General features: G+C 47.4%; 1 protein-coding gene across 7 annotated transcripts in view; it reads left to right on the top strand.

Annotated features, from left to right (window-relative positions):
* DUSP7 (dual specificity phosphatase 7) overlaps window positions 1–27,046 on the top strand; it is a 330,623-nt gene that overhangs the window by 14,928 nt on the left and 288,649 nt on the right. For 2 of the 7 annotated variants that reach the window (XR_010475028.1, XR_010475029.1), the window contains exons 1-6: window positions 13,300–13,427; window positions 19,571–19,636; window positions 19,833–19,967; window positions 20,101–20,353; window positions 21,110–21,227; window positions 22,243–22,372. The gene's annotated coding sequence lies outside the window, so the exon portion shown is untranslated. Of the gene's footprint in view, window positions 1–13,299; window positions 13,428–19,570; window positions 19,637–19,832; window positions 19,968–20,100; window positions 20,354–21,109; window positions 21,228–22,242; window positions 22,373–27,046 lie in introns of those variants that run through there. The other 5 variants (XR_010475030.1, XR_010475031.1, XR_010475045.1 and 2 more) reach the window with 5 other exon arrangements.

Genomic DNA, 27,046 nt, shown 5'->3' on the forward strand with positions numbered 1-27,046 from the left:
ATTAATGAAACTCAAGAAAACTAACCATCATGCAGAATCTCCAAAGCTTTTGTGAGCCTGTTCCTTGTGGAGATACGTTTGGTTTTGTCTGTGGAATTCCTCACTTTTCTTCCCGAGCCGTGGGATCCTTCCTGCTGGCCATGCGACGTCACCACATGTCCAGTGCTACTGCATGTGCAGCGGAGGCCCAGGGGTGTTTGTAGGTCAGGGATGACAGATACTCGTCAGGACTCATAGGTACTATTATTTAATTGCATTCCAACAGCAGCGAAAGCTGTACCAAGAGTAATAAACAAATTATAATCTACATTATGACAAATGCCACCCACTCATTACCTGTCTTTAACCACTCTCATTGCTACCAAGTCTTTGTGGGAACTAATCTTGCTGCCGAGTGTCTGACTTGTTCATTTAATGCCATTATCTGAAGCAATCGGCCGCTCCTTGTGAAAGAAGAGGAAGGTGCTTTTCCTGAGGCTTGTTCTCTGGGTGCTGAAATGCGGGCAGCTCTGGGGTGGAGGAGGCTGAAGGAGCAATTTGCAAAAGCATGGTGTGGCGGGGAGGTGAAGACTGAGGTCCAGAGGGACAATCTCGGCGGGACGGCCGGGTGGCAGCATGGAAGATTGTCACTAGCAGGAAAAGGCTGTGCTCTATTCATCTCCCAAGAATTGAGGAATAGGATCTGGCAAAGGGATGTTAGGAAGAATTATGTTGTTTTTTCTCTCCAGATGTTTTCCAGGGTTTGGGAGCAAGCTGGTTTGCTGGGTAACGACAGTTCCCTTTGTGGCTGCTCCAAGCCCATGGCATTGCAAGAGGAAATCCTGGTGGTGTTTCTATGGGGATCTGTTCAAGCTCCCCCCAGGAAAAAGGCACTGAGCTCCAGTAATTTCTGGCAGTGGTCTGGCATAGCTGGAGTTCAGCAGAGCCAAGGATGCACGCTCATCCTCCTTGGTGCCTGGCTGCTGCCACTACGTTATGTCTGTCCGTACCAAATGTCATGATTGCTCTGTGCTTGGGGTGCAGCTCTTCTCTTTTCCTCGCATACACAACCAGGAGCCCCCTTAGGTTTTTGGGGCAAGCTGAGAAGTAGGGCTGAGAGAACAGATAGGGAAATAGGTCTTTTTCAAGCTAGTCCATGGGTGGCTGGACCCTGGCCAGCCAGTGGTCCTGTTGTGCTCTCAGGGCTTCAGGACATCTCATGGGGGTCTCTAATGGGTAAATAATAAGCTCAAAGATGGGAAACAAAGACTGAGAGGTGAAGGGCCAGCTGTCCAATGGAGACTTGACATCAGTCAAATGCAACAAGGCCCTGTTGAAGGCCAGAGCTGTTGAATATGTCTGTTGATGATAAAAAGGAGTAAGTGGCAGATGATCAAGTTTGCTGCTGAGTATTCAGAGCAACAAAACTGAAAAACTGTACCAAATAGCTGTAGGAAGTCCTCACCATGTGAAGTGTTGAGGTAGGAGCATGTGATACTAAGAAAAGCAAAGCAATCCAGGAGGAAAAAGGAGCCGTCTTAATCTAAAATGCAGTGCAGTGGGTTCAAAACAGGATACTGTCACTTGGGAGAAAGATGTCAGGAGTGCAATTAACTGGGTTATAGAAACAAAGCTTGATTCTGAGTATGGTCAAAAAAAAACCCAAACCAATTGACTTCTAGGAAAAGAGCTGACAACAAACTGTATAAATGCACTGTATGAATCTGTGGTGAACGAAAGTGTCTTTGTAGGTTTGTAGGAGACTGGAGTAACTAATGTGAGGAAGATCCATTGAGTGCTTTTAAATGTCAGTACATAGTCTCTTGTTAAGAAGGTTATGCAGCTGCAAATAGCTGGAGCTTGGGAAAGTATAATGAAACATAGCCATGTACTTGGCCTGATTTTACACTCTTCCCTACGTGCTGCTCTCAAGTACCATTGAAGAAAAGGACACAGGGCAGGGTGAAGCTTGATCTAACCATAGTTAGGGGCTCTGATTCCCCTGCTTTTCCAAGAAGATGCTGTCCTGGAGAAAGCCATGTGATTGTGTGTGTGTGAGGAGCTTTTATGGAGGTTGGAGGTATTGCACTCTCTGGTGAGTGAACTTCCCAAGTGCATGGCTGGAGGAGAAAACTGTGTTATCGAAGGGACATTGCAATGTAGTCCAGGACAGCCAAAGCAGGGAGAGGGCTCTGTACCAACAGAAATTCTTATTCTTCCCCAGCACCAGTCACTGCAATGGACAGGTTCTGTAGGTGATGAAAAGCCTTTGCCTGGGTGAACAAACCTGCCTCTTGTCTCCTCTGAGGAACGTTTGGGCAAGAAAACAACTCCAAAAGGACTTGCTTTCTTCTACCCATCCTCTCCCATTGCTTAAGTACTGTCCTTCTGGTTAGGAGGAACCAGATGACATGGAAGGAGCTGGATGGGCCAGGGAGACCCCTCCTGCCCTCAAAGCCCCCGTGCGCTAATTTAACCCACACCACAGTGGGGCGAGACAGTGTGTGGGAGTGTGAGACATGTTCCTAATGTTCCTGTTGATCAAATGGCCCTCTGAGTCTCCTGATCTGCTGTGGTGATAAGTCATAAAAAGGACTCTCTCTTGATCCTCATTATCCTCTCTTGGTGCTTCCTGCCCACATACACTAGATATTTCCTATCAACAGGGAGTAACCTCTGTGGAAGATAGGATCAGATTCCCAGGAACCAGACTGTAGTAAGAGTGAAGGAAGAATGAGGAAACTGTCCTAATTTGAGGCTAATCTTATAAATACATGGCTGCATACAGACAATAGGAAACCAAATGCCAGGAGAGCTTTGGCATTCAGTTAGGGAAGGATCATCTTTTGCCAGGAGTAGCCTTAATTGTAACTTATGATGTGGTAAAGTTGCTGTTTGATCTCAGCTTCAGCAGAGGGGAAGAGACAGATTCTGTTTTGTGTCACCAGGGGAGGAGTAGCTGAGAAAGCAAGAGGGAAAAGTATCTTTAAAAGCATTTTTTGTCATTTGTTTACCGATTCAAGCTGCAGTGAATGGATGCGGTGTTTTATTTCTCAGTTTTGATCTGGATAAAACACTAAATAAGGAGAAAAGTTCTGTGTGATTTTTCCTGAAGCAGACATGCTAATATACCTATTGGGCGTTTAATGTTGCACGGCATTGCTGAAAATTCAGAAAGCTACAAATCTCTTCTTCTAGCATAAGTGGGTTGGTGGAGCGGGGTGTTTCTTCCCCCTGCCTAGACCCACAGCTGGAGCCTGTACTGGTCAGAGACTTGGCATGTCCCTCATACTCACCTTTTATGTGGGCTGGGTGGAGTGTGCTGAAGCTGCTTGTGCTGAGGAGTTCTCTAGAGACAGTTGCTTTTATGAACCTTTTTAGACAACCTGTTAAAATGGAGAGTTGCCTCCTGTTGTCCCTGTCCTGTCCGCATCACAGCACCATGCACAGAGCCCATGGTTCCTCTCCATTTCACCTGCGAGTGGGGTGAGAGCATGTGCATGTTTGTGAGAAATGAATTGCCTTTACATGAATCGCCTTAACCGCATATTCATGTGCAGCTGGTATTCCAGCATGATCCCATAACCATACAAGTGACTACAATGCAACAAGGTGTGGACACTGGTTGTTCATCCCCACCCTGAAGGTGATGTCGCAAGTTCCTGGAAAATACCGTCACGTCCTTGCGGGTTTGGACTAGTTTGGCTTTTTACTCCCTGTCCTGCTCACAGGTGCTTGGCCGTGGTGTTGGCGTTTGCTGTTTTATTTATTGCCCAGCTTGGGGCTGATCACTGCGTCTTCCGTCAGAACTTCACAGGCCTTGTCTTGGAACAAGTTTGTGAAGCTATAGTGATGTACAAAACCTGTGCTGCTTCCTATGAACTTTCTGTCTGTTTTAGGTAGTCCACTTGGACAGGAGATCTCACCAGGCTTGGCCTAAGATGAGTTGATACAGTAGTTCCCTGTCCCAGGCTTCCTGAGTTAGGGCAAGGGCTTTCAGCCATCCATGGGTCATCCATGTCTTAGTTTCCCACTCTGTCCATCTCAGGATAGTTGATAGATGCCTGAACGTCAGCAGAAGAGTCATGCCATGTGGACTTCCATTCCTTCCCCAGGTGGCTTTCTTTATTTTCTCTTTTCCATAGCAGGCTATGTCTTCTAAGGGTTCTATTTTATTATAAACAATTTGCCTCTGGTGGCTGGTTTGTTCTGTTTGTTTGGTTTGTTTTTTTCTTGTGTGTGTGTGATTTTGTTTTCGTGGTGGTTTTGTTGTTGTTGAGGTTTTTGGGTGTTTGTTTGTTTGTTTGGGTTTTTTAAAATACTGATGCATTTGGGCTCTGTTTAAGACGAACTCTGTCAGGGATCAGGGCTGTCTCAGGGGACATACACAGTGGTGTGGGCACACCAGAGTCTCCTTTGTGCTAAGTTTACTTTGATAAAGCGTTGCTAAGTAGTGCCTATGGACTGTTGATGCAGCTGCATAGTGAACAGAGTGCTTGTAATTGCTTTTGCTATCTTAGGGATGTGCTTCCAGCGAGTCACAACACCTGGTAACGTGTTTGTAACATCTATTAACCTTGTAATTTTATAAGTGGAGCTTTAATCCTGCCTGGTTGCCGGTCAGGTCTGGAAACACCGACTGTGGCACTGCGTGGTCTCTGCTAAAATGCTGTGCCTGGTCCATGAGCTCACTGGATTTCGCTGCCTTTGCCCTCTTCTCCTTGCCCGATGCTCCACTCCTTTGCACAGCCCAAAGCCTGTCCTTGTCTACTAGCTTTCTTCCCAAGCTATAGTGTGAGTGTCTGAATGTTGCTCCTTTGCTAACCTGGTGCTGCTATGTGATATTTTCCCTGTTACTGATGACAGGTGCCCTGCAGTGAAGAGCTGGGACGCTGAAGGCATCGTGGGGCACTGGGGTTTGGGAAGGTGGAAAGACTAGAGTGAGAGTTTGTTGCAGCAGCAAGGCTTGCTGCAGAAAGAAGACAGATGCAAGAACACCTGTTTTGTGTGTGCTGTTGGGATTTGATCTGCTGCAGGAAGGCACACACCAGCCACAAGGTGCTCAGCCAGGCAGGAGATGGATGGAAGGGGATGTCCTGTGAGCAGACCCTGGGCTGAGCCACTAACAGAAGGTTGGTGGCAGAGCAGGGATTGAGCCCTGAGCTTTTAGAAAGCCCACTGTCACCAGAACCTCATGGCCCAGCATTCTTCTCCAAGGCCTTGCCTAAGCATAGGTGTAAGGGGTCATGCTAGAGTACCCAGCTTCTGGGGTCCTGATCTATAGCCATCCCCACCTGGGAAGGTGTCCCCTGGGTGGGGACCCTGCCATGTGGGAAGCCCTGAAGAAGATAAGGCTTGGCCAGGGGGACATGCAGAGCACATAGGAGGATCCTGCGGAGGGGTGTGAGGACAGGCTGACTTCCAGGCCCAGCTCTGGGGCAGCCCTGGTAAATGCATTTCAGAGCACTGGGAGGGACTGGTGTTCAGTGAGCAGGGCAGGGTGGATGCTCCATACCAAACTCTTGCTTGTCTCCTTTCTCTTTAAGGCATTCTTCTTTCATTAAACTTGCTACCAGGGCAGCTTTGGTTGAAGTAACCAGTTTCCTGAAAGTGGAGGCCTTTCTGGAGTGAGCATCCAGTCTTGGGGTTTGGGTGAACTGCCCTGTTTGGAAGAGCAGGGTGGGGAAAACGGGGGAATTTTGTTGTGTGCTCCATTACCAGTGACTGTGGACAAGAATGCGAAGCAACAAACACCACCAAAGAGCTGCGAGCCAGTTTTAATTGCCCACCATCAGATACTCCTGGTGAGCAGAACAAAGCTTTGAATGAAGAGCACAACCTACCTCTAGTCTATATGTCTTCCTCCTTCCTGGCTCTAAATGTGACTTCAGGTGCATGGCTCCAAAATAAGCAGTGAGGGCCAGTTTATGGTGGGTGCCGTCTTTTGCCTTCCACTTTTTCTGTACCCTGGTCAGCGGGGCTGTGATGCCAGGCAGCAGCACCCCTGTTGCGTGGCTGTCATGTGAAATAACAAGCTGGCAAGTCCTGACTCCTTATTTATATTTTAGTGAAGGTTTTTATCATGTTTCCTGCAGACATAGACTGAGAGGAATGGGTGGTTCTGCTGTTGGTGTGGCTTTCTGATAAAGGCCAATGGCTTTTAGCAAGCCTTACAGCTCTCGAGTCGCTATTTGGTCTCAGTATATCCCCTTTTGCTGCTTCACGTGACCATTTCTGCTGTGACTGCTGGAAAACAGGTGTCTTCTGTGCAAGGGATTTTTAATAAATCACTTAACCTGTTTACTTTTCAGTTTTATAACCCTTATTCTATTTGTTTTTTTATTCTTCCTCTGCCCCAGCAACCTTTCCTTTACCTTCACCAAGTAAGGGGAATCTGTAATTTGTTAATTGAATTTGCTTCTTGCTTTGCATGGAAAAAAAAAAATGCAAACTAAGTCTGCAACACAATGGAAGCATAAACAGGAAAACACAAAAAAGGCTTCATTTTGGAGACATATTCCCTTAAGAACGCAAAACCCTCTAGGCCTGGAAAGTCTGTGAGTCAAGTATCAATTGGTGTGATCTACCAGAAAAGGAAATGTTTAACTTCTTTATTTATGTCCAGTAAAACCCAATTAAGCCTTCAGGGAAATATAACAACTGAGAAGGATTCAAAGGGAAACAGCACACAGGGCTTCCGGCTGTGTGTGCAGCGCTTTTTAGGAGTTTCATGGGAATGTTAATAGTTTATTCTCAGCAGTGTCCGGGAATGAGGGTTTGTAATTTGGAAAGTTTTTGCATGACTTTCAAATTTAAAATAAAATAGAAATGTGGCCTAGATTTTAAAAGGTGGCTATGGAAGATCCCCCGAACCAGTGGTGAGGTCGCCCATAAACAGTGTCTAGGAAACCAGGTCCCTTAAGGCTGTCTCCACTTGGAATCCAAACTTCATAGGAGATTTAGGTGATCTTATGCTTGAAAGTCATCATGTGATTTGGGCAACCAAAGGAATAATTTGTGAATTATCTATTAGCTGAAGTGTATTCATATAAACGATACACTGAGTAATTGAACATAATGAGTAAAGTCATCAAAACTAAAGTTTGTTCATGGGTAATTTGTGAACTGATGAAGGAGCGAAATCATTTGATTTGATAAGCGTTTGGTTCCAAGCTGTACACCTAGCTCTAGTGTCCAGCTGTGAAAGAGCAAAATGTTTAGTTAAGCTCAGTATAGATGGTTTATGAAGATCAGAACTATTTTTATTGTTATTGCTTTATATGGGAAAGACTTCAAAGTCTTTGGAATGCCTTTTTTTTTTCTTTTTTAACCCCTTTTGGCGGGATGTCACAGGTCAGAGCCAGACAGTTACCCCTCTGCAGTTGGTCAGACAGTTAACAAGCGGTTTGCTTCATCTGGAAATTTGAAGGGGTCCTCATCTCTGCCGTGCTGTGATCCTGCCAGGCAGGACAGCACTTTTCACCTCTCCAACTTGAATTAGGGCGAAGGAAGGACAAACTGTCACTATGAGCTGTTCCAACCAACTCCCTTCTGCTGTCAACTGCCAACCATGATTTTATGTTTAATTATTTGCATTACATCATTAGTCCTGTGCAAGGTGTTGTACAAAGCGTGTGATGTAAAACCTACGCTAGGTTTAGACGCTGTACAGGCTTCCTTGTAGGGTGTGTGTGCTAAAAGGTTTGAAGTGCTTAAGGAGGGGAAGCTGGCAAGATCTCCCCTATCCCCTCCTCTTGGAATAGGAAGGTATTTAACATGTTCATCTAGCTTGCTTATTAAAACACAATATTCTTCCTTAGAAGCACATCCTTGCACTGGTTAGAGTCTCCTTTAAGCTTTCTGTGCCATGCATCCAAGCAGATTTCTGAGGGAGACCCTGTCTCTTCCCACCAGAGCAAGCCCAGGATGGACACTGGGACAGGCTGTTCAGGGTGTATCAGATCAGTTATTTAGAAACTGCGGGCAAAGCAGAATGCATCAGTCTTGGCCCTCCAGAGTATAAAAGTCCACATTATCTCTTCTGAAGGTGCCTGGGTAATTACAAACAGATCTCCTCCCTTTCAGAGCCTGTGGTGAGGGTTTGCTTCTGTCATTTCCCTGTCCTCACAGCCTGTGTGTACATGCATATTTCTACTTGTTCTTTTATCATGTTCTCTTCTCTGAGCTTCCCTTTAGACTGTTAATAAACTGTCTGTATTGCTTAATATGGGTGAGGGTGTTGGATTTCGGAGGGTCTGGCAGGGTTTCTTACGGAGTACCTGGTTGCACAGGCACTATTAAGGAGTGGTGTTGCGGTTGAACAGCCTGGCCGTGCAGCCTGCCCGTTCCCTCCTGGCCGGAGCGTGCTCGCTGCGCATGCCGGCTGGCATGGTGGGGATGGAACTGGGAAGGGATGTTCTGTGTGCTGGTGGTAAATCTCAGAGCAAGGGGCGCTAAGAAGAGAAATGGGCAGTGCTGGCGGCAGAGGGGACAGCCTGACTCGCAGAGCCCCTGTCCCTCGATGGCAAGTCTGGTTTGAGAGGGCGAAGAGGGAAATCATTTCTTCTCTCACCTCTGTTGGTGTGTGCTCTCCTGCTCAAAAACAGGGCTGTGTGTGTGTCTGTGGAAGCGGAGCAGGGCAGGATAGCAGGTGCCTCAATGCCTCACTGTTTCTCAGCCCCGTGGCCAGGCTTGTTGAGCTCAGTTCTCCATCACCTGAACCAAGCCTGCCTTAGCCTGGTGGCAGCGCAGTCAGGGACTGGAGCTGAGGTGCATCCTCCTGTTCCCACAGCCAGCCATCCGCGGGGAAGCCCAGGAGCCGATCCTGCTGAGCCGCTCTGGTAGGAGCTCCTCACCCTTTACTCCTCTCTGGAGCACTTGAGTCTGTCTGCACCGAAAAATGCTCTGTCTCCAGAAGAGGAAGGATGGGCCCTGCTTCTGTGAGATGCTGCAAGGTGGCCAAACATCCTCAGCAGATAGAGATCATGTATTTCAGGTGGACCACTAAACTTTTAGGCAGCAATTAGGACTTATGCAGTAACTCTGAGTCAACTAATACATCTGGGTGTTGCCTTGGCATACTTCCGATGGCAAATCCTTCCTGTGTTGGCTTGATGTTCTTACATTCTGCCCTGGCCTCCCAAGGGCTCCATTGGGAAACCTGATCAAAAGCCTGTGGTGATGCCAAAGGGAGATGGCCCCTGGCTTTCCTTTGGTCCTCTAAACCTGCAGATGATCCCAGGCTGTTTCTTTGATGCCTTCTTCCCCAGTGGATGAAGTAATTATGACTTCTGAGTAGCAGGCTAATAGCTCTGAAGACTTTAGTCAGGCTGATTAACAACAACTGTGTTTTAATAAAAAATGTTCTGGTAAGTCCTTCTGAATTGCAGCCCTAATTACTCTGCAGCCTGATGTGCAGCAATTGCAAAGCTAATAGGATCACCTGAATCCTGTTAATGAATCCTCTGTTCTGGCTTGCTGTGACTCACAAGATGTGTAGTGTTTCTTTTGGTCTCCCCTGTCCTGCTCCATTCTCTGGTGAATATTTATGCTCTGCATTGCCAAAGGTAAGGGGGTGTGTGCCTAAACTTTGAATGAATTAAATATATGTGCATCCTTCCTCTCATTTCAAGGAACTGTAAGGATCAAGAGCCTGGGCTTTTTGCTTTGGTCTCAAGGTGAGTTCACTCCAGAAGTCACCGGTAGTTGCTATTACCTGATAGCTTTTTTTGGGCTCACAGGTTTTGGTGAGAAATCTGTTCAGCCCTGTTCTCTGCTTCCCTGGTAGTAGTTTGCATCTATGCTACAGGACAAGGTTAGGAGAAACACATTTCCTCCTTGCTAACATTTTAAGGTAGTTTGTCCTGCATCAGGAACAAAAAAATGAATGTGAAAGTAATTTGTTTTGATGAAACACTTTTTATTTCCTTTTCAACCCTTTGTATGTAAACTTGCTTATGCTCTCTGCCTGTGTGCTTCCCCTGCCCCCAACTTTCAACAGGGAAAATGCGTATTAACCCCAAATCCAAGTTCTTTTGTTGTTGGCAAGGTTGTAAGCTGATGATCTGGGTTTGGGAGATTCAGAGCAGCTCAGGAGGGGGACTCTGAACAAGCAACATGGACCTTTCTTTCCCAGTGCTGCTTTCATATAAGGGTCAAGCTGAAAAACTTTGCTTTTGGTTTTAAGGTGCCTTTTTCTTTTACAGGTGGAGGGTCTAGGTAGTTTGGAGCTTGTTGGCAGACTGTTCTATTACAGATTCAGCCTCAGTCAGAGATAAACAAAGATTGAAAGTGGCCTTTCAGAACTTCCCTCCTTGTTGGCATCTTGTTCTAAACATGCTGTGTTTCCTACATAGATATATAGCATTAACTCCTTGTTTAGGCACACTATAAATATGCCTCTAACCATGTACCTTATAACTACCATAATAGCAAGGAAGTCTGTCTGATGAATTTAGTGGCAGGAAGCAAAGTAAACATCTAAAGGATGTCATAAAGAGATTCAGGTGGGTAGGACACAGCAACATACCAGAGGAAAGGCTTGACAGCAGCTGCATTTCTGGACCCGTAGCTCCAGTGCAGTTCTTTACTGGACATAATGCAATGAACCATTTGCCTTAACTGCTCATGGAGTTGGGGCTTGTGTAAAAGTGCAGCTGTGAGGCCTGGGACTGGCTTTTCCCCAGCTCTGGGGAGGGGAGAGGAGGATGCATGGAACAAATCTGTCTCTTTCCCACCGTTCATACCACAGATGGTTTCATACATGGGTCAAGCTGAAAAACCCTGCTCACTGGGAAGGTGTTAGTAGAAGATATTGGACTGGGGGTTTTCAGATTATTAAATCTGTTTGGGAACCTGAAGATCTTGGGTAAGAGGGGGAAAAAATGCTAAATGATTCAAGTGTTGAAGCAAGGAGAGATAAATAAAGTTACAAAGGGACTGCGCAAATATTTATTGCATGCTGGCCAGAGATTTCAGCCCGGTCCCTTACAGCTGGGGGAGGGAATGGCACTATTTTATTTTATTTTTTTTAAGAAGAGTTTAGAGAAAAAAAATTAAAATACTTGGGTGATGTTTGGAAAGAGGAACAAATCAAAGCCCAGTAAGTCTGCTTGTAAACAATAAGACAAGGAGGGGGAAGAGCAGCAGAGGTGGTGCTGGAGGGTTTGTGCTGGTTTCCTGGGCATTAAACATGCAGTATAATCTCTGTGGCTGCTCCTGCCTGGCTGGGACACGCAAAAAACCTCTTGTGAGCAATGGGCTGAATGTGTGAGGGAAGGGGTGCAGTTTATCTTGGATTTTTAAATACTGTAATGTCAGACTACTGCATGTCTGGCTGTCCCCCGAAAGCTCAGGGCCTGCTCCCTGAAGGCTCTTCTCATTTCTCATGTTTGCTGGCATCGATCCTCTGCTCTGTGTACAGGGCTTGGTTACTGGGAATGGATTAGGAACACAGGGGCTATAGCATGGGGAGATACTGGTTTTGGTTGCCTGTGGGTCTTATGTGGTGGTCTCTTGTTGTTTTCTTGTGTGTTTGTGTGTCGTTGTCATTGGTTTTGTTTGTTTTCCTTCTTTATGGAAGAAATGCGTAACGTGGTCTGGGGCTGGAACTAGCTTGACTCCAAGATACTGGACGCTTTGGCAGACATTAGCTAGGTGGCCTGAAGAGAAGGGGAATGCTTGTGTTCCTTCCCTGCCTCCCTGAGGGTCAGAGGGGTTTTCTCTTGGTGGGTGGGAGGAAGTCACTTCTCACCTCCTCCTCAGACAGAGCAGAGGTCGGCTGTCTTGCTTACATTTCCCTTAATCTCACTGATACAATATTTGTATTCTTGATGTTTTGGAAGCTGAGTGCAGGAAGATCAAAACTCATGCTTGTCAGCTTTTGGGGAGTGCGAACCGGCTGCTTCCCACATGTCGTCTGTGGGATTGCTTCACATGGCTGGCAGTGCCTTGCCCTTCCCTGGAAGATGCTCCGGCCCTTTGGGAGCTCTCTGGACAGGAGCTGGGCATGAAGGAGCATGGCTGTCTGCTGGGCAGGAGCAGGACCTGGGGACCAGAGGGATGGGGTTTGTTCTTGTCTCCATCTCATGTTGGCTGCCTGGCTTGGGTGTCTCAGTGTCACAGCCAGGCATGGCAGAGTGTGGCAGAGCAGCAGACTGTCCTCACTTCATGTCACGATGGCAGACTAGGTCCTGCCGAGCATTGACTTTGCCAAGTGCTGGTGCTGAGTGTGTCCTGTGTGACTGCTGCTGGCAGGAGGGCTGCGAGGGGAGATGTCGCAGTGAAGCTCCATCTCCCTCTCTTTGAACCTGTTGGGTTTTTGGCATGCCCCTGAGTGGGACAAAGATTTAAAATCCTTACACTAACCTATGGGGAAAGTATTCAGGAGGCTTTCATCTTTGGAAAATGCACTGGCTTCTCTGGATGAAAGAGCTATTATTTACCTATCAACAACATAATCCCCCTCCCTCCTACAGATTGCAGGCAAGCTCCCGGGGCAAACGGCACTGTAATTAAGAACAAATATTTACTATGAAGGACTAGCTGAGGCCTGGCTGGGCAAGCAGCCATGAGCCTTGTCTGAACTTGCCTTCTGTTTGTTCCCCTTTGAAAGCAAGGAGTCAGTGTCTTTTGTCAGAGGAGTGTTTGTGAAGCACAAGAAGGTGGGTTGGGCCTCCAAAGGGCCAGGAGCCATCAGGCTGTTTGTTCCAAGCCCAGGAAATCCCCCACAAGCGGAGTTACTTGCATCTAGAGGCACTTCACTTTTGTGGATTGCTCTTATGTAGACCTGCAAGTCATGGTGGGTGCAGAGACAGACTTGCATGCAGGAACTGCGGCTGGTGCCATGCTGTAAGCAAGTCTGTGGAAATACTTGTCTGCTCTAAAATGATGAATTAATTTAGGCTTCATTTGCATCTACTTTCCCTTTTGATTTCTGTTGCAATTCAAGAGTTTACTTCCCAGGACTCAAGCCCTGATGTTTAGATGCAAGGGAGTTTGGCTGCTGGAGAAAGCACGTCCTTACAAAATTCCTGGGACTGTTTCACAGCTCAAACTTGCAGCCTACTCACCTGTCCTCTGCCACTCTGATCAACAGCAAGGAGGGGTGACAGGGATCTTGCTCATCTTCTGGCAAGGCTCGGCAAGCTGAAATTTAATAAATAAGTCAATTGTGAGTAATAGAAACAATTGCAAGGATGTGGTGTGTGGTTCAACCAGCTATCACTGCTGTGGTAATGCAACAAGGCATGTGATCAGACTGGGAAATTGCTGTAGCAATAGTAAGATTTACAGAATGAGTCCCACAGAAGGAGTAGACGTGGGAGATGTACTTAGATACACAGAGCTTGCAAAAGGAGGGAGCGAAGTGTCTGAACAAGGCCAGAACCAGCTTCCAGGGTGTTGAGGAAGGCAGGGAAGTAACTGGAGAGCTGCCCCCCAGCATGCTGGTATGTGTGTGTGTGTGCTGTAAAACTCACTGTTACAGTTTGTCAGAGTTTTTGTAGGGATGATTGTGTATTGTGTATTCTCAGCAGTGTAACAGCTGAGAACAGGGCTCAGGGATGCCTGTGCTCATGGGCTGAGACTAAACCAAGCAGAGCTCTGATCTGTGAGAGCTGCATTATATATTAGATACCTGCTTTGGGTTTTTAAAATAAATTTATTTACTCCCAGGTGGAAAAGCTTATTTGAGTCATTACTCTGAATGGCGTATCTCCTTTTGTTTGGGAGCTTAGACACAACACCAGGGAGAAGGCAGGGGGTGTGCGGTACACGGGCTCTGGGAGGGCTGGGAAGAGGAAACGTGCTCAGCCGTGTGCTGAGAAGTCACAGAAGAGCAAAGAAATGAGTTAGAGAGGCTCCACAGACTTGATGTTAGTGCTCCTTAAGAAGGCAAGAACAGGCTCAGCAGTGCCTCCCGCTGTGGCTTTATCAGCGCCCACCTCCTGCTCTAGCCCATCTAATGTGTGGGGAGGACTTGGCTGTGCAGCCACTCCAGGTTTTGTTGTGCTAAACCCATGCCACCCTGGTTCATGTGTGTGTTTTTGACTTTGGTGTGCAAAATCAATGCCAGAAAAGCTGTCAGGTCTCTGGTTTGGCTTCAACAAAGTTGTTGTCCATTCTGGTGTGTCTCATGCATGTGGGCTGTAGGAAGGGAGCCCTGCTTTGTTATCTTCACCAGTGAGCTGGACATCTAGCCTTCCTCTGCCAAGACTGCGGGAGTTTTGCTTGATTTTTAAAGGGAGGGGGTGAGTAAAGCTCCTTGGAAGATGTGCTGCGCTTTCCAAAAGAGCGGTAGGCTTTGAAATTCTGGTCAGAGAAAATACAGGTTGGTTCTTTGGGGGAATAATTCCTGCTTTGTTTTGTTGATGCCTGCTGTTGCTGCTTGTTCATGGTCGCGTTTGCTCCTTGGCAAGTTGAGGGACACATGGAGTACTGTGCTCTGGAAAGGTGAGCTCTGCTAAAGAGCCTGCCTGCAAGAATTCCTTAGATGAGACCTTGTTTGCCTTGGCTAGTATGAGATCCTGAAGCCAGGTAGGCTACTAGACAGAGGTTGTGTAGTGTGTAGAGACCTCTGACACCCGAGCACAGCAAGCAGTAATCAGGACTGGGGAGACCATCTTTTAAAATTGTGTTTAGAGTTTCATATCAAGGACAAGTCTGGCCCTGGGACTATCCATACTGGAGAATTCCCTCATTTCTTTAAACTTACTATGTTAAAGAGGTGGTTGCTACCTCCACTCTTTCATGGTAGAGACAAGTTTAGCAATTATCATTTGAAAAGGACATAAGGAAAGAACTCAAGGTGTTATTCTCTATTTGATGTTACAAAGAGATATTAACACCTCATCTCGGGGGACTACCAATTGTGCAGGTACTCGTCTTGTGCCAGTTATCAAACAAATAGACCAGGTGCTTCCTAGCACTGCGCATACACGCACAACGTTCTGAGATGGAGCACGTGAAAGGAACCTGAGGATCCCCAGAGAGGTGAGTGGGAGAAACGGATTGCTGTGGCCTGCACAGTCCTGCATGGTGCTGCTGAGGAAGAGTTAACTCATGTCGGAGCTGAGCCTGGAAGCAGAGGTTGGTTGGCTGAACACTGGAAATCCTCTCTTTGTGCCAGGTGTAACAAGAATCATCTGGTAAAAATGTGTGTCTGCCTTAGACATGCGTTGAGCACGAATGGAGTTTGCTGTCTGCTGGAGGAGCCAGGTCCCCAGTTGAGCAAAGCCTAACGGAACTTGGATCCAGTCCAGAATGTCTGGATGGCAATATGATATTTACTGAAATGTGGCATTGCTTGTGTAAGCAACACACCCTTCTCCCTCACTCTGGAAACCATCTGGGCTTCATGTGTGAGTGGTTAAAAAACGGAGCAGGAGAGCATCTGATGCTGTACGGCTCTTGTTGTTTCCCATTCTGACCCCCTCCATGGGTGCCCCTGCACTCACAGGCATGGGAACCTCAGCCGTGCCCCGATGTCCTCTTAACAACCCGCCGAGGGTTTTCTTCCTTTACTCTGCAGAGGCTGTAAACAGAGTAGAGGTGTATGAGGAGTTTGCGAAGGGCTTTACTGTCAGGGTAAGAGGCAAACCCTCCCGTCTAGGCCAGGATACAGTTATTATGCTGGCCAAACCTTCCTCCATCTCTAACTGGGTCCACAGCCAGTGGCTTTATTGACTCTACTGATTTTTATACCAGCTGCAGTCAAAGCTCCTGGGAATGAGGAAGGGATATTTGACGTTTCTCTCTTTTTCCACAGTGAGTGTTTTTTCCAAAGGGAGGTGAGCACCCTTAGCAGAGGCTTGGGACCAGGCAGCTCTCCCTGTCCTTCGCATAGCCGGGCTGAGAAAGGATTTGTCCAACTGCTGTGTGGTATGGGCAGGAGGTGCCAGGGCAGTACAGAAAATTGTCCTCTGCCTGCCTACAGCAGAGCAAGTTTGGCTGTGTTTTTCATTAGCTTCTAGGATGGGGTTTAGTTAAAAGGTAGCACCTCTGGGGCGGGGTTAGGGTTTCCTCTGCTGTTTTCAAGGCTTTCCTCATAGTTTCTTCTCTGTGTGTGCACACTCTGTGGGTTTTGTTTCTTAAAGGGAGCATCATATGACAGCCCTAGCATCTCTGATCTGTCTGGCAGACCGATCCCTCTTCCTTCCTGAGCTTGATAAACAGCCAAAGAAACTGCGCCTGTGTGTGGGTGCATGTACGCCTCTCAGAGACCCGCAGCTTACTTCTCCACTTCTTGGTGTGGTTTTTCTGTCCCATTTCTGAGAACCTTGACCTGTGTTCTCTGGCCTCGCACCCTGATGGCCTGGGATTTCTGAGGTGGTTAGGGTTTTGCACACTCCTGAAAAGACATTGCAGTGATTTCTGAAGTCTGCCTGTTCTCTGAGCATTGACAGTCCCTCTGCAGCATGGATGCTGTAGCTCACAGGTTACCCAGATGCCCAGTGCTGGTAGGAGAGGAAAACCTTCTCGATGTGTCTGTGCAAAGCACTGCAGTGCAACAGAGCTCTGGTTCAGAGCAGCAGGACTCTGATGTGGTAGCACAATGCGAATCGTTCCTAGCCTCCAGCTGTCCTGGGCCTAATGTGGCTAAAATACAGAGAAGCACTAAAACAGTCTCTCATACTTCCAACCCCAACAGCTTGTGCTTTTGTGGCCAAAGGAACTGGCTCCAGCTGTGTTACCACTGTTGGAAAGTGGAAACGCCCTGTGTGGAGACACCCATCAAGGCTTGAGGGGGTCTGGAAGCTCGATCTTTGCACTTCTGCTCTGAGGGTCTTGTGGGCTGGGACTTCCCGAAACCCCTTGGGGCTGTGTAATCTCTGAGGCTGAGAGGTGCATTTTCCTCAATTCCTGAATCAGTGCACATGTTTGAATCTCATTCTCCTTGCTAAATCCTCACCAAGTCTGAGTTCTGAGAACTAGGCTGGACTAGCCTTATACTGTGTCTTCAGCTTTTCCAGCTGAGTCTGCTGCTTTTCTCGAGCGCAGCTGATGCTTGGGAAGTGATGTGTGTTTGTCCCCATCCTCCAGGGTAGAAGGAAGGTTCCCACTTCTGTGTTCTCTTCCTCTGTTTCTCAGAGCCCTGGAGAGATCCAGAAGTTTGACATTCATCATCAGCATTTAAACAGGTCACTTCAGTACACAGGTGCCTTCTCTCCCCCAACCTGCCTCCTTTTTGCTACTTTGGCAGATTGCCTTGGCTGATTGACTGAATTTCGATTCATCTGTGATATTTAATCTCCTCGCTGGAGAAGGATGGGCTGGAGAGATGCTGTTGCTGCCCTGAGGTAGGAATCAAGAGCTGTAGAGTGTTATTTCATTCAGTCCGAAAAAGCCCTCTAATAACACAGAGGACATGTTGTGCTGTAGTGAAAGGCGGCTTTGAGAGATCATGTAATCTGCCCTCGCCTGGCCTTGTGCTGTCTCTTGCTGTGGGACTGGAATCAAAATACCATCTTAGATACTGCAGCCCAATTGATTGGAGCTGCTTCAACCAATTCCATCTCTGTGTTCCAGAGGAAGACGTTTCTCTCCTCTTTCCCCATCCTGATCAGATGACATCCAGGAAACTCCATGTCCAGCCAAGAGGCTCTTTCTCTTGCAGAGAGGTGACCCTGTGAAGGAAGCAGTCGGATTTATAGCAAGTGGGGGTGGATGAGCTGAGGATGTTGGAACAGGAGAGTGATGGGAGGGAGCAGATGAAATGATGGGCCCCATCTCTCCCAGCCGGAAGAGTTGTCAGGGTCAAAGGGCTGGAATACAGATGAGCAGCTGTGAGGCAGAGGCTGCAAAGAGCTTTTTTTGTTTGTGCTGAATATCGCTTGGTCCGTTGGCTGTGTGCTGTCCTACAGGGGTGAGAGCTGTGCCCTGTTGTCCTTCCTCTGGCCCTGGGACCTCCCACTGGGTTGATGCCTCTTAAGGCTGAGCTACTTCTGAGGCTTTTCTTTTGTTAAGAGGCTGAAGACACTGACTTATATTGTGCTCTGAGCTTTAAAGCAGTGGGTTTTGACCTCTCCTCTCATCTCTAGAGAGGTGTTTCTCTTTTTGATTTGCCACCACAAGACAGAGGTGGGTACCAAGACTTGCTTGGGCCAGCTTTGAGTGGAAGAGCAGGGATCAGAGCCCTTATACAGGTTGAGTTCTGCCAAATGAGACTTTCTGTGCTCCTCCACGTTGCCTGTGTCTTAGCAGAAAGGGAATAGGATGGGAGCTCCCACTGGATGTGTTAGTTGCTCCTGGTCCATCTCTCTCCAGGGTCATTCCTTTGTGCTTGCAGGCATGTGGGTGGTGCCTCTGCCCAGCTGAACTCTTGGCAGCCCCTCAGGAGACAGACCTCGTTTGACTATGAAATACAGAGATTTTATATGGCCATCTAAAATGCTACTCTTTACCAGGACACACCTCCTGGGGCAGATCTGTGAATGAAGCCAAGTCCTGTTTGATTGCTACTGACTACTGCTGTCCTAGTCCAGCTTGCATACCAAAGGCTTTTTGAGAGCAGGGTCCTGTGATTTTTTTTTCTTTTCTCTTTTTCTCCGTTTGTTCCTGTTTGTTGGGAGTGCCTGGTCTCTTTGGGGAATGGTGGAAGGGAGGCAGTGCCTTTGCTGCAGCTGTGCCCCCTCCTGAAGCTCAGCGCAATCTTCCATGGCCCAGTGCTTCAAGGGAAGCTAACTGCAGCGTTATTTGCATGACATGGGTGGGGACATAATAAAAGGAAATTAAGAAGCCCACACTGACAGCAATGGCTTTTGTTTGTCACCAACAATACTGTGAGTGTGGCCTGACTAAGAAGCAAAAGCTGAGTGGCCAGCCGCCATCCCTGCCTGGGCTCTGGCTGTGTGCTCTTGTCTGGAGAGTGGGGCAGAATCCGGCCCGTGTGCTCGCTGCAGGTCCTGCTGCACAAGGCGGTGGGAATGATGAGATGCTCTTCCCCAGGAATTAACATTGGACAAGGCACGTGTTTAACCGCGGTAGGTCGGGCTCTCCAAGCGTTCCCAGAGTAAGACCCCCTCTTCTTTCCAGATGGTGTAATGTCTCTGAAGAGTTCTCACTCCGGATAGACTTTTTTTATTTAACTGTTTGGCCTCTGCCCAAGGGAGTCTGTGTGGCTTTATGGGAAAGGATTTTTAGTTGTGCAGTGATGGTGTTGTGCGCATTTGAACATGTGTACCCAGTGGATTGCTCCGCTGTGGATGAAATTGCACCGCAAACGTTTGTGCATATGCGTTGATTGCACTTACCTGTAAAGTTATAATCCTTACTCAGCCAAAGCTTCTGGTATTATATGTATGCTTGTTATTCTCTGTTCATGCTCTGCAAGGCTCTGTTAAGCCTGTTACCACCTTCTACCCTGCTGCATAATTGTCTTTATCATCTTGTGCCTTGCACCCCATTGGAAAGTGTCTGTGTTGCTGGGCCTCACTGCCCAGCTCTGCTTTTGGGAAGTGATTTCCTCAGGGTCTGGTGGCCAATGGTGGTGGAACAGCAGGGCTGGGGACCCAGACCCTCCCCATGGGGTCCAGAAAGGATCACAATTTTTCTATGGCTCCATGAAAGGAATGTATATGCTCTGTATCTGCAGGGAGATAGATACGGCTTCTAGAAGAACAACAGATGAGGAGAGAGGAGGAGCTCTGAGAATTTAAAGGTAAGGATGGTATAAGACTGGTGAGGACCTGATATTAATCTGGGTTTGAAATTAAAGGTGTTTGCCGTTTACTGTGGTGCTAAGGCATGGAGCATCTCCTGTAGGGGCAGAATGAAATCCAAAGTTGCTTGGTGGAGAGAGTTTCATCATTTTTGGAGGAGGCTTGGTTATGAAATGATGCTGTCTGTGCTCACAGGGCTTTGACCTCACGTCCTGGGAAGTCCTCCCGGGTGCATGTGTCTACCTGTACGCAAGTGATTTTCAGGGTCTGTTTCGTGTCTCAAAAGCCTTTTGGTGCTGAAGATGGAGGAGGAGCTGTGTCAATGCAAAAGTAAGTATTGCCTCACATGCCATGGGACTGATGGGTGGAAAATTTCGTCTGCAAGATAGAATGGAATGATATTTTTACTCAGTGCTTTACTGGCCAAGCAAGGCCTCAAGTGTTGCTATTACTTCTCTGTCAGCTTCTTCCACTGGAAACTCCAGCTCCCTTCTCTGCTCTACCTCGGATAAGGAACCACTGTCTTGAGACCTGCAGGAATGCCAGACGGAAAGCGTTCTCTTCCTTCCAGACTCGCTGGGCACACAGGGCTCGTTTGCAGCGTGCTGGCATGTGCTGGCTGTTCAGAGCGCTGACCGGGCACTGCCTCCTCGGTGCGAGCGCAGTGAAGCCAGGCTCCAGGACACAAAGTGAAGGCGAGGGGATCTGCCTTGCAGGTGAATGTGGCTGATGTGCCTGTGCAAAGGTGTTCAGTGAGCACAACAGGAGCAGGGCTGAGCCCAACCTGCGGGAAGACAATCTGCTCAGCCTCATAACTATGTGCCTTTTGTCCAGGCCTCTCTGAACACTCATCAGACACCCCTGCCTCAGAGCAGCCCTTGCAAACAAATACCTCAGGGAGGAAAATCTAACCTGCAGCAAGTTTGAGGCCACAATGAAAATTAGTGGTGTGGTTTGTGATACTGCCAGATGTAGTTTCTTCATCCGTGCTTGGGCACAGCTAGGTACCGCTGATTTTCTGAGAACAGATATACTTTAAAAGGAAAAAAAAAAAAAAAGAAAAAACCAAAACAAAACCTTTTTTACATCTCATCCAGCATCAGCCTTCTCTCCTTGATATAACCACTTAGAGTAGAAGGGCTTTCAGGAGGAATGGGGAGTTGGCAGTGGTGGGAATGCCTGCAAGGAGAAAAGGCAGGGTGTGGAAACATGTTGGTACACAGGAGGAGCAATATGGATGGCAGCAAGGTGCCAAGGAGGGCACCTGTGTGCTCAAACCTTTCACGGGAACTCCAGCAGCCTTTGGTAGAACTTTGGCAGAACTGGAGAGGTAAAGTGCAGACTGGTCCTAATTTACAACCCTTGTGGAAGCAGCAGAAAGAGGACTTATCTGTCATTGAACTATTTTCAAGCAGCACAACTCTTAGGTAAGTGTTTCTGGTGACACGATGTGTTTTTCTCTTGCTCTGCAGGACCCCCTGGCCTTGATGAAGCAAATGAGTTAAGTGCTGACTGGCACTGTTGTTGGAGCCACAGTCACCTTGGCTGCCTGCAGGGCAGGAGCCCCTCAGCCTTCCAGGTGGTAAAGAGGTGCGTTGGCATGTGGTGGGGAGGGATTTTCAGTAAGACCTGAGCTTTTGCTTGGTGGTCCCAGGCTTGCTGTGTTTGAGAGGCATCTACAGCAGTGATCGAGGCCAGGTGGGTGCTCAGACCTGGTTCTTCTTCACCCACCCTGCCCTCAGGTGTTGGCCTGTGGGCTTGGGGCAAGTCTCTGTGGGTTGGCGAGTTTAGCTCAGGTTCAAACATGGGGGGGAAACAAGCTCACCCATTTCTGCCTCTTTGCAGAGCCCAGCTCTGACAGGCAGTGCTGTGCTGTCCAAACTTCAGAGTCCTGCTGCTGCTCCAGGGCAGCTCCGCTAGCCTTGCGGAGGAGAAGATGGTTTTGTTTAGTTTGCTTCTATGAAGAAAAAAGTCTGTCAAAATAGGGATTTAGAAAGGGGAGGGGGGAGCAGGAAGTCTTCCTGTTGGCATTTATTAGAAGGGAAATGAATGTTTTATGTTCAGGGGCGCTGCTGGATGCGCAGTGCTCAGGGACAGTGGTGTGGTGAAAGCCTTCTGACTTCTTGCATGCAGGGTGCCAATGTGATCTGGAATAAGCAAGAAAGGGCTAAATATAGAAGCCGCTGGCTCTCGTCCTGCAGTGGCGGCTCTGCCCTCGCTGCGGTCCTGGAGGCAGCAAGTTCTGCCTATTGTTCCGGTCACATTCTTGTGTCCCACGATGGGGCCTCTGTGATGGAATAAAATGAAGAGAAACAGATGGGAAAACAATAACCCAAGAAACAGGCCCTGAGCTTTGCTGGAAGCTTCCAAAAATCCATAAATCCCCAAATGCATTTGTGCTGGATTAGGGAACTGAAGGAAAGCAAGAGCCAAGTACTTGCCTTTCTGTATCCCATGTGCTCTTGTTGCACAGAGGCAGCTCTCCATGGGGGCTCTACCTTGCAACAAATGATTGTAGTGGCAACTCTTGTTTTCTTAATCTTTTAATTCTGGCAACTTCCCCAGCTGTCCTTTCTCTGCACTCGCAGACCTTTTTGTCTTGCAGGTCCCTGAATGAAGTGACTGTGCAGTGATCCAGCCCACCTTTCCATCCCTCTCACGTAGGACGGAGCTGGCTGCAAACAAAACGTGCTGGAACCCTTGCCAGGCAGTGGTGCAGTCTGTCAGAGTTGCCTGTAGGTGCTCTGTAGAAAAGAATAACTATTAGCGACTCTCCTCTTCGAAGGAGAGAGGAGAGACTTGAGCCCTGAGCAGGGAATATGACCTGCCCAAAATATCATATTGGGTGACCACTAAGGTGCCAAAGTAACTGGAAGTCCTGACCCAGCCACAATTAGCTTTTCGTTCATGTTTGAAGTCAGTGTGTGATGTTTTCCTCAGCAGATTGTTATCTATAGTATCCCTTCCTTGAGTGTGTGTGTGCAAACCCCTCAGCAAGCAGCAGGGAGGATGGATGACTCTGGAGGTGAACGAATGAAGTGTGGTGCTTTCTGCAGAACTCTTGCAAAAACCAAACAACTTCTTTACTCACCTACCTGCCTGTGAATTGGCTTTCCTCGTGCTCAGCCAAAAACTACAACTGTTGCTTTCCCTCACGGCTTATTTGCTGCTGTCATTTTGAGATGAAGCGGTTCCCCGGGGGATCAGACCCGTGCAGCAGCTGGTGCAGAGGAAGAGTGAGGTGGTGCTGTGGGGAGCAGGGGACAGCATGGGGAGTGAAATGAAATTAGGTCCTAGTTTGAACCAAGTGTCTTGTGAAACCTCGTCTTTAGGATCTGGGGCAGGAAGAACTGCACATGCTGAAGCTGTGCTGCTGCAGCTGTGCTGTTACACCATGGGAGCTAAGTCATTTAAAGCCAGATAGGGATCTGTACACCAGCGATCTTCATTCTTATTAAAATTGCCCTTTTCTTCCCCTTTCCCCAAGCGTATATTCTTTCAGTCACCCTCCTCCTTAATACGTTTGCTCTTTCCAGCCGCTGCTCCATGTCAAACAGCTGCTGCTGGTCTGAATGGACAGATATATATCCTGTGCAAGCAAGGAAATGGTGAAACTCCTCATGTGCTGAAGTGGTTTGGTCCAAAGCTACTGAAACCAACAGCCAGGCTCACATTCTGTTTAATGGTCTTTGAATTAGGCTTGATGTTACTCAGGCAGTTGCATTTACAGGATGCAGGTTTTCTGGGTGGCTGGTCACAATGCTAAGGGATATTTTGTACAGACATATGTGTACTCTGGGATTGTAATTACATAGTTTATTAACTTTATTGGTCCTTGCATTTGAGTGGGAGATCTTTTAAAATTGAAATCATAGGGTGTTTATGCCCATTTGTTCTTTGTGCACATGAAACCACAAAGGAACCACCAAGTTGCTGGTAAAAAGCGAACTTGAAATCGGCACAAAACACCATGTTGTGCAAAGGGAAGTGCATTGCATCCTTTGACTGAGAGTTATGCTGCCAAACTCGTTTCATGTCCTGTGTCCCCTGCTGCGCTGCAGCACTGCTGTGCAGCTGATGTGTGCTAGTGTCACTGCTTCTGCAGCTGGGCAGAAGGAGCACACCTGACAAAGTGTATTTCAAAGGCAAGGCCAGTCAAGTGCAACTGGCCCCTGCTCCAGTTCATGTGTTTGCTTGTGCCGCCTTGCAGGACTGTCCTGGGAACGCGCAGGGGGACAGGGAACTGCTCCTGCCAGCCCCTGGTGCTGCAGGAAATGAATCTTCCTGTTTTCTTACCCACCTCGCTTCTATTTAGGGCGAGCCCAGCTTCCTGCTGAGAGTGGAACAAGGGACTCATGGAGGCAAATTTCATGAGAGACATGAAATATGTCTTTCTTTCTTTAGGCTTGGAGCCACTGAGAGGCTTTTAATGCCATCCGAGTGGGATGTAGGAGGAGGAAAAAGACTCTAGGCTGATTTTCTCTTTTAGGATCTGACTCCTGTTCCTGCTGTCTCAGGGGAGAGTGGTTTACACCACCAGCCAATGACCTTTTCTCAAATGCAAAATAAATATTTTCTCAGCAGCCTACCCATTGTGAAAGAAACAGTAGAAGGCAGGGAGATGGCAGGTAGCTTCAGACATCTCGGGTCCAGTTCTGCGGAGCTCAGGTGGATAACACCAGTGAGGCCAGAGGAAGAGACCTCGCCGACTTTTAGAGAGGCAGCTGTGCCATCTGGGCAGAGGTGAGGAGAGTGGAGTTTGGCTCACAAAGTAAAGAACAAGGAAAGAGAAGTCAGGGTCTTTAGTAGGTATGAGCTCATCTAGTTCAGAGGTGAAGGAAGGAGAGAATCCTCCTGTTTGCCTTGTCTGACTTCTGAGGTGCCAACCAGAGCCTTTTTTATGTGTGTAGGCAACGGTCACGTTGGTCAAATACAGTTACTGTTAAGAGGAAAGAAAAAAAAAAGAACCCCAAACCACCACATAGTAGGGCATAAACAGTTGAATCCTCAATTAATCAGCTGAACACATGGAAGAAAAATGTTTGGGCTTGAATGAAGTATCGAATTCCATTTGGGCGGGATGGCCTTCAGTAATGCCACGCTGCAGTGTTTTTGTTTTGGAAACAAACCAGTCATTTAATCCTTTCTTAACACTGAAGCTATTCTGTAATTTGCAATTTTAAAGTGCAGCTTGGGGGAGCTGATTGCATTTGTCAGTGCCTGTGCCTTGTGCTACACACAACCCAGCTGGGGTTTTGTGTTCGTGCTGTGGGAGTGGGGGGGAAGGTCTGCCTTTGGAGGCAAGTGAACTGGTTGACTACACAAGCAAAACTGAATGTGAGCAGGACTATTTTGCTGTCCAGTGCCCTGCAGACCCCTTGGCCCTCAGGCCCCCAGCCATATAGTTCCTGAGGGGAGCTGTTAGGACTCATCGCTGTTAAGGACATGGGCTCTTGGTTAAGAGGCACTGGGAGTGATTGCGTAAAAGCAGAAGCCCACCTGGAGATGATTGCATTGTATTGCTTATGTGGTCTGACTTGCAGGAAGAAGGAAAATTTCCCCCTTTCGTGATTTTTAGATAGTATTAAGCCTGCTGTAGCTCAGTTCCCTGATGCCCACTCCATTTTTGAAGTCACGGTGGTATCTATCAAGTCCTCTTCCATGCAGTTTTGAAGTTAATTCTTCAAGAGTGCTTTTGCCTTTGGTGTGGGTAGGTTGGTCTGCTTTAGAGCTCCACACCATCTTGGAACTAGTCTATCTTGATGCAGGGAGAATTCTCGTTGCAGTGCCTCAAGGCCTCATTGTGCTTGTCCTTGTGTGATCACGGTGCTTAGCTGGAGGCGTTCACTTTTTGGAAAGAGAAGCGACTTGCCCATGGGCATGGAGGAGCTTGGGCAGGCAGCACAGAGCAGATCACAGGTAGCTCTTCTGTTGCTGGAGCCAAAGGCTCCACCATCGTCTATTTTCCTCCCTCTTTCTTCATGGAGCTCACACCTGACATTCTGCTTGTGTTGTTCATGCCACTGTGATTTCTGCTCGCAGCCTGAGAAAGACCAAGCCTGTTGTTCCTTATAGCAGTTGTTTGGCTTCTGCAATGGAGAGCAGATAGAAACAAGTTGATGCTTATTGTATTTATAACTCTAAGCACCTGAAGTGCATGTGGCTGTAATGCTGTAGCAGGTACAGGACTGTAATTCAGTGCAGTGCTGAAAGTGAATTCTCTACTGGAGAAACCTTTTTTTTCTTTCTTTTGGCAAATGAGCGATACTTAACATTACGTTCATTATCATATTGATGCATGTGTAGTTTTTAAAAAATAGTAGCCTCTGTCCAGTCTATTATAATCTCTTGTATGTGTGGCAGGAAAAACAGCTGTGAATGACTTTACCAGATACAGAGCAATGACAAATCCAGCTCATGATGTGTGTTAGCAATGTGAATAGCTTACCCCTGTCTCTCCTGACAAGAGTAATGGAAAGTTAAAAGTATTATTTAACATATAATAGATATTTAAAGAAACGCTTCTTCCTGTAAAGCATATGCATGGCTATCGACATCGTAAAGAAGAGCTTTTTGTCTTTAGCTCCTGAATGATGGGAACTCATAATGCAGTAAATTACACCAATATAAAAGTTCATGTACTCAGCTTTAACACGGATATTTTATTGTTATTAACGCTATTGAAAGTGACATCCGTCACAGTGACATGCACCCCAAAAGGAAAAAAAAAGCCTGCTGTAGTTGTGTCTAATAACCCCAATTACGAAGCTCTTCTAATGCCTTTTTTATAACAGTTTTGCAGCTCTGTATTACTTCCTATTAATGTGATTTTTTTCTCCTATCTATAAATTTCTCAGGATTGCCTCTTCTCCTCCACTTTCCATAATGGCCATTTATTATTCACATGCTTCCCATAAAACAAGAGTATAGGTGACAAAGGGAGATTGATGCTGACCTAGATACAGGCCCGCCCCCAGCTTTTTTCGTTCTTTCCCTTCAGCAATAATGTGCTCATTACAGTGTTGAAGAGGCTTTGTTAAAAGCTTTGTTCAGCTTCTCCTAGCAATTGATGCTAAAAAAAAATCTCATCAGTTGAAACTTTGCTTGATCAGCAAAGGAGCTCTTGGAAGAGGTGCTGGGATGGACTCAAGACATAAACAAGAGGAAACTCCATCCTGCTGCCCTGTCAGCTCCAGGACTAATTTGGAGTGGCAAGGAAACACACTGGCAACAATCTCAGCGAAAGGAGGCTTCTCCATCCTCGCTGGCTAGAGTGACTGTGTACGTGATGATGATTTTGCTTACATAGTTTTGGGGATTATTTTAATGTTCCCACATTGAGCCTTTTCTATGGGCAGCTGAATACAGGCTTCACAAGGCTGCGGCACTTGTAAGTGCTCCTGGGGGCT

This window comes from Columba livia, chromosome 10 (assembly GCF_036013475.1).
Source record: "Columba livia isolate bColLiv1 breed racing homer chromosome 10, bColLiv1.pat.W.v2, whole genome shotgun sequence".
NCBI lineage: Eukaryota > Metazoa > Chordata > Aves > Columbiformes > Columbidae > Columba > Columba livia.